At 31.2% G+C, this 7,681-nt stretch overlaps 1 long non-coding RNA gene across 1 annotated transcript; it reads left to right on the forward strand.

Moving 5' to 3' along the window:
- The first annotated feature begins 645 nt into the window (after positions 1–645).
- Positions 646–6,079, forward strand: LOC139995762 (uncharacterized). The gene is made up of 2 exons (XR_011802049.1): positions 646–5,634; positions 5,746–6,079. It is a non-coding gene; the product is annotated as an uncharacterized lncRNA (long non-coding RNA).
- Positions 6,080–7,681: the final 1,602 nt, after the last annotated feature.

The raw sequence follows: 7,681 nt of genomic DNA on the forward strand, positions 1-7,681 counted from the left end.
TTCCTGGCTACGGGTTAAGTCGTCGATTCACCCTGGGTCACGTGTGTTGCATTCATAAATAGCCTGTTGCACGTCCAGTATCTAGTTAATGACCATGCCAAGATCAAAGGGAGAAAATGTTGATAGGTCAAGATAAAAACTACCCTGAATCAGTAGTGATCCACCTGACTCTTTATACTGAGTCACTCGTGGCATAAATTATCTAATGCAAAATGAAAATTATTACGTACTATTCTTCTTACGGCAAGAATTTTCTTTCAAGTTTGACAGTCATACATACATATGTATGAAAGGGAAATATAAGATAAACAAAATGCTGCTGACGATCTGATATGACGAGAAGCTGAAGGAATAACGAAAAGTACCTTTTCCAGTTTTTATTTTCCTTTTGGGAAAATGATAGAATATCCTGTTCTCGATAGATTTGAATTTATTGAATAAATTAATGGACACAATATGTGAACTGCTGTCTAAAGAGGTAATGATTATAATATCTTGATAAAATAACAATCTCGCTAGTAGAAAGATAAAAATAGTCCTATTGAAGTTGCTTTTTTTTTATTCATTGATTATAACGTAATTTTCGATCCAAACTCCTAAATGTTGAACTCTATTCAAGTAATCTATAAATATGATGAAGTTCATTTTTGCTATGAGCTCTTTGATTTAAACGCTGTGAGAGTTTTGAAATCTTCAAGAATAAAGACTCCCTTAATAATAGAAATAAAAGTTCCATCGAAAGAGATGAAATATTTTAAATGCAATTTAATGTGGGAAAGTACCGCAATCCAGTTATCTTATTTCGCTGTATCAACTTACAGTTTTGAAATCAGTGATTGATTACATCGCCGCTCATGTTGTAAAATTTATTCTAATTGCTTAGAAACAAATCGATGCAATAATCATACAAAAATGTCAACAATTTCTCATAACTCATCCAATTTGCGTTCGTTTACAGTTAGAAAATTCTTTTATCTATTAAATATTCTAAAAAGTACTAAACTTTGAATATTTCATATATATTTGCATATTGTTTGCAGTTCGCGAATATTTACGTCTTCAATTATCCTATAAATGCATAAACATTTGCAGTCTCACCATTACCTATGTAATGTCATTAAAAGCTACAGCTGTGCCAATGAATTGCTTATGTGGGATAAAATTTGTTTTCATGTCATTCGTTCTCTGTTTCCCTTCTATTGCGTATCTTCTTTTATGCTATTAATTATATAATCTTCCAAGGTGAATAACAATCAGCTGCTGTAGCTTGGTTCTTACCGATTCGTCCTTCCTCTTCTCGATAAATCTTACATCATACTTATTTGCAAAAAAATCCTATTTGACAAGAGCGTACGTGTGGTCGAAGTAATCGATTCGTTTCGTGTATATTGTTATATTCACGGATTGAATTATAAATATATTGGAAAGAAAACTTTGCAATATAGGTAAAAGATAAGAATTTGTACTGAGTATTATGTGGTCAAGTATTTGTGTAATTTTTTAAAGGTAACATTGTTGGAACCGGAACTGACTAACGTAGTATAAGCCATATGTTAACCAAAAAGGGGTGAGTGAACTAGGGGAGAAAGCGCGATTTCCGAGTGTGTATAGAAAAAATGTGAGAACAGTGTGCAACAAAGAATGTATAGATAACTTGGCTTGTGTATAATTATTATTTTACTATACTAAAGACATTTATACTTTTTCTTTTACAATTTTACGCTTGATTGATTAATCTCATCAGGTTATGAGTCCAGAGTACGTGTAAAAGAGGTACAAATAAAAGAGAAAACGAAAGAAATGCCTTAACGGACAATCGAGAGGGTAATCACGCATAACAAAACGATAAAAGATCAGAGTTTCAAAAAGAGTATTTCAAAAGAGAACATGGATTCAGCACAGTATTTTCCTCAGTTGTACACAGAGAATTTCAATAACAGAAAATTCCGAGTTAAATGCCTGTTGACTGAAAGACAGATAGATGATATACTATGCGTCAAAATTCCGTCGTTCGCGAGGGATAAATATAGAAGGAGTTTTATATTAAAAGACGCGAAAGCCAAGTCAATGGTGGTGCAGTGTATTATGAACAAGCATCTATATCTAGTGAAAGATGCATCCACTGCAAAAGAAAAGATTTTACAAAATATGTTTGAAAGAAAAAGCACGTTTTCAAAGTTGCATTTAAAGAGGAAGCTATTTTCATTTAAGTATGGACAAAATGAAAGATTTTTTCTTAAAATTTAACCCTATCATAAAGAAGATGGAAAATGGGAAATCCAAAATAGATGAATCCGATAAGATTTGTCATCTACTGTAGACAATGCCTGAAAACTATAATGTTATGATAACTGCTACCAAGACAATGAATAATAAAGAAGTCACTTTAAACTTTGTCAAAACTAGGCTGCTTAATGAAGAGCTAAAGGTGATGAGCAAGATGTTGAATGAAAAAAGCAATAATGGCCAGGTAATGTTCAAAGCCTTTCCATTTGCTTACTTTAAATGTGGTAGAATAGGTCACAAAATAAGTGAATGTAGAGCAAAAGAGAGACCAAATACCAGCAGAAACTTGTATAGGGGTTGAGGCTCCTTCAGAGATAGGGGTTATCGACCAAGGAGATCAGAGATAGCTAATCAATCTATTAAGGACAAAGCACCATAGTCAGTCGCAATGAAAGTAAATTTACAGAGTTTATACTGGACTCAAGTGCAACTGCATATTTAATGAAGACAAATATGGAAAAATATATAAGCAATATAGAAATGTTACAGGAAGAGGTAAAAATCCATATAGTTAGTGGAAAGAAGATAAAGGCTACAAAGAAAGGTGACTTTGTTGGAATATACAAAGAGCAAAAGGTAAGAATAAATGGTCTAATAGTAAAAGGATTAGAATATAACCTTTTGTCAGTAAGGAAACTAGTCCAAATAATTATAAGGTGACATTTGGCATGGAAGATGTAGAAATTGTGGGAAAAAACCATGTTATTTTGCAAAAGGAGAAATAACCTATATATCTTGAAATTAAGGCCTAAAAAAGATGAGGTTTGTGTAGGTTTGAAAGCAAGTCAGATCTAAAAGGCTGTGACTTTGACATAACTGTAACACAGAAGAGTAGGCTATTTGAATAAAAAAGGTATGAGAATTCTAGGACTACTAATAAACAGTGACAAGTGCTCCACGTGTGTGGAAGGCAAAGCTGCAAGACCTATTTTTTATGTAAGAAAGAAACAATCTCAAAAAATAGGAGATTTGATACACTCCAATCCATCAAGGTCAGTAACTCCACGTACTCTAGATAGACATAGGTATTTTCAAGTTGTGATAGATGACTACATTTACTTTGCAATAATGTATCTATTAAAATAAAAGGATGAAGCTGAAGAAAATTTTTAAAATTAGATAGCAGAAATGAAAACCCAACAAGGAATAATAGTAAAAAGTATAAGACTAGATAATGGTAGAGAATTCACGTCAGGTTCTTTCAAAAATTACTGCAAATCACGAGTAATAAGGATTTAGTATATGTGTCCATACACACCCCAGCAAAATGGCAAGTCTATAACAGAACTAGGATCAAGTTCATCTAGAGGAAGTTATCAAAGACCCTATGGAGAGAAGCAATTAGATGTTCAGCTTCTAAACTAAATAGGAGCCTAATAAATGTCAATGAGAATTTGATATATAATCATATATATATTATATGAGATATTAAAAGAATAATTAAGACTTCTCGTATCTAATTATGATTTTTCGAGGTACGTAATGTCACGACTAATCAGGGAAACAATCGGAAAATACTACGTAATAAAAGAGAACATGTCCATTATTATTATCAGTGTTGACAAAAAACAGTTTACATTACTACTTAAATCAAACCTTGTCTAACTCTGATTTAGTTGTATATTATTACGAATGAAAAAGTATATGACGTATAAAAGCATAGAGATACGAAAATTCCAAAAATCATCTAGAATATTTAAATAATTGTACTCATTTAACAAAAAAAAAAAAAAAAAAGAAACAATTTCCTATAATAATTGATCTAGTAAAGCTTTTAAAAGAATATTGCGTATACGAGAGAATGGAGCAGTCCGTTTGGAATTGTAGAACATCATTGCGTGTTTATAAAGACGTCTACAAGAGGAATTTCCTTAGCGATTCAGATCCAGAGATTCGTCGCGCCGCTGCTCTTTGCAGTTAACTCCGATTATCTTTTTCGCATGCATAGCTACGCGTGACCTGCAATTTTGCTAGTTGGGACAAGCATGGATCGCTGACACGCAGGAAACGCGATATTACTCCGTATAAAAAAGAAGAGAATAAGTAAAGGAAAATGTATGTGTGGCGTTTCATCGTAACCAATTATCAGACATGGTCTTCTCTAATCTCCATTTTTATCTCACAACTTGCAGTTGTTTGTATGTTGAATCATGTTTCACAAAATAATACCATTATTTATGAACTTTATCCTTTAACGTTTCCTTGAGAATATCATCGAATACGAGGAAACAAAGGAAGAAACAGGAAAATGGTGGAAAATAATAATTCTAAGAAAATGTTATCATTTATCATAATTATGGAGAATAATCGAATAATATTAATGTATGGTCGAATAGAAGGAAACAAAAATAAATAAAAAAGAGATAAGATAATATATGTACATATAATAACCATAAGAGAATGTTCATTGGAGAATGATTCAATATGTTTGGTACCATTCTTATGGTAATTTTTCTTTTATATCTTTTATACTTTTTTGTGGAACAGTATTATAATCGGAAATATAAAGGAACACATTAGGCGGCTATTGTAAAAAAAATTTTCATTTTAAATCTGACTGATCGCGTAATAAGGGAATTACCAATGTATTATCCGCAATTAGAAGATTCTTTGGAGATTATTGGTAATAGGAGGAATCCGTCTATTTAAATTGTTCTTTGCCCACGCGACAGGTCGTTGTTTCACGCGATATATGAGCCATTCAGAAGTCACGCTGATCAACTCTATAAACTTAAAAATACAGAAAACCGACTATACAAGATATACTACGTTACATTATAAAAATCTAGAATTTTTTGATCAGTAAACTATGGATTTTTGTGCAATTATGCAAAAATGCACAGAATATACATAATATGCAAAGATATACATACGTGAATATTAAAAATATTTCTTGTAATGTTTTGGTAGGTAAAGCAAATTTCTGTCTATCTTTCTCTCCTCAAATTATATTCAGAAAAATATGAATAGATATTACAAACACTGGTTTCTAAATTCACTTTAAAATGAACTTGTGGATGTTAATCATTTGTTTCTTAAGAATTGAACATTAATTGTGTACTTATTTAATGAAATTAAGAAATTGTCGAAAACTCGAGTTGATCGATTTATCCTCTGAGAGGTTCATGTTTGTACATAACTGGTGGTAATAAATGTTTGATGTGGTTGATGCATCTTGCAGCAAATAGTCAGCAATTTTCTTCCTAGAGGTCATCGCACAAGGAAGTGAACGGAAACTCGGTCCTCCAGTGGAACTTGATAGAAATTGTGTTTAAAAAGGGGACAGAGAAAGCGGAAGACAGAATTATTGCGTGATCTTACCGCAAATTCTATCAATTTAAGTAAAATGTAATTTCTGGAACTATTTTGGTCGATATGTATATAAGTAATAGGGTTGAAATAATTAAATTGTAATACACGATTTTAACTAAATTGTAATGCGAATGTAATTATTGTTAGAGTGCGGATATTCGTGGAAAATCATACTTTACAAGTATAATGAAGAAATGGAATCTATTATAACCGAAAATCATTGAAGACATTAATTACACAGCATAAGAACGAAGGAATACAGAATTTAAGGTAAAACTACATATTAAAGTGTATGAAGTATTTAATACAATATTGTATTCAAGTCCAATGTTTAACAAAGAACTACCATTGGAAATAAAGACAAGAGAGACTGAAAGAAAAATAAGATACGTGAGAATATGTTCTACGTGAGTAAGGATATTGGTACTGTTAAAAACTGAACAGCGATTGGCAAATCGCTAAATGTCAAGGATAAAAGCAATTCCACGATCTTTTTTCTATTTCAGAGATCTTGTAATGAGAAATAGACATTAGCTAGACCGTTCTTCAACCAGAAGTAAATTTCTTAAGCTTCATAATCTTATAAAATTAATTTTTGTTAAATTAAGATAAATGAAAATTTATTTCGCCTTTACTCCATTGTTTTAAACGAATGAATTTTTCTTTTTAACTTAATATTGCAATTACACATTCTTGCGATGTCCATCAGCAATTTCATTGAATGTATAAACGACGAGAAATATTTTTCCGCAGAATTTGGAGGCGGAAGAAATACTGCTGTTATGAACGAAAAGGGAACTGTGGAATATACAATGACTTCTGTAGAATGTTTTAGTGAAAGATATGGCAGTCAAACTTTTACGTGGCATAAATTGAGGAGTTAGCTTTTTATAGCTTTAAAGGTATGTGCATTATGTTCTTAGTGTCTGTAACCTGTTGAGGTCAATGACTTTTATACGACTATAATTTATCACAGACCTATTTATAGATATCGCTTTTGCATTTTATAAAGTGTTATTAACACTTTTGAGCTTGCAATATTAAAACTAAAGGAAATTTTTTACACAGTAATACAAAATGTTAATTTTAAAAAATCATTATTTAATATTTATTGAATATTTATTGAAAACTTTATAAAATCGTGAGTAGTTCTATCAGTCACATGTAACTTTAATTTTTAGAAATGATGATAATTTGCAACTCTAATTTTAAGAAAATAGAGACCAATCATTACAAACGTTGCGTAATTTCGCGGTTCCACTAAAAAGAAGTTAGTCAGCGTAGTTAATCGGGGCAAATTCACCAATACTGAATTAGAATACGAATTAATTACAACTAATTAACTTTTACACGATTAAAGCGTTCGCGAATCGAAGTTATATTGCAATTTGAAACTCGAATACGTATAAAGAGGTGTTGATCGTATCCACGGTTAAAACACAGACTAAATACACATCGTCGGTGATTAAAGTTGAACTGCGATAATAGCGACGGTTGGTATAGCAGGAAAGCCCACCAGCTCAAGTATATATGTATGTACATACATACTTGATGTTTTGTTTTACCGACAGTAACACAGTCCATGTTAAGATAGGTGTCACTACATTAGTATTGTTATAGAGAATTTGTAGATATGTAGATATTACATTGTCTAATATTTCAATAATTACTATTCACGCAAGTCACGCGAACAATTTTATTCTAAGTTATATCAATAGTGTTATCTATGTCTCCTTGTATCTAAAAATTTCCAGTTAAATAATATGCCTAATTTCAAGATAAGAGGAATGTATATATCTACTTTTGCATATGTTGCAACAATATTTAGAGATAATAATTTAAAATACAAGGAAAGAACCTACAATTTTTTAAGTGGATTGAAATATCTTTTATGTTTAAAATTCAAATGTTTCATTTGATAATCATAAATGTTTACTCAGATTTTAGCAAGTATAACACTTTTTATTGGAAAGTACACAAAATCTATGGAGGAATGTTCATGATGTTTTATTTTTAAATTCATTACCACCTGTTGTTACGATAATAATCTCGGTTAAATTCCCATGGCGCGATTCGCCAGGTG

Source organism: Bombus fervidus, chromosome 16 (genome assembly GCF_041682495.2).
Source record: "Bombus fervidus isolate BK054 chromosome 16, iyBomFerv1, whole genome shotgun sequence".
NCBI classification, from domain to species: Eukaryota; Metazoa; Arthropoda; class Insecta; order Hymenoptera; family Apidae; genus Bombus; species Bombus fervidus.